Raw genomic sequence first — 431 nt, forward strand, 5'->3', positions numbered from 1 at the left:
TACGCAGCATGAGGGGTGCCTGTGCACACACCGTGCACACCCATGGTCACTGGGCATGGTAGCCCCTCAAGCCCCGCAGACAGCCCCAGGAGATCCCAACACATCGGTGCTTCTGGAGCCGACGACGTCTCAGCTCCGTCCTGCCAGCCGCAGCCGGCCGGTCCCAGGGGACCTGGGGAGCCCGCAGAACCGCCCCTCGCTCCTCCTCTCCTCCTCCCTGCTCCTGATATACCCTGCTCTCTCGGTCCCCTCCGAGCATCCCTCTGCTCCTCTCCCTCGCTCCTGCTCGCCTCTCACTCCTTTCCCCTTCTCCGTTTCGCTTCTCTGAACTTGCCCCTTCCTCCTTCCCTGATCTCCCCCATCCCCTCTCACCCACACCCCAGGGAACCCACCATCGAAGACCCCCAGGCTGTGGCAGGGCAGGGCAGGGG

The sequence above is a fragment of the Eurypyga helias genome, unplaced genomic scaffold (genome assembly GCF_000690775.1).
Source record: "Eurypyga helias isolate BGI_N326 unplaced genomic scaffold, ASM69077v1 scaffold20190, whole genome shotgun sequence".
Classification (NCBI taxonomy): Eukaryota; Metazoa; Chordata; class Aves; order Eurypygiformes; family Eurypygidae; genus Eurypyga; species Eurypyga helias.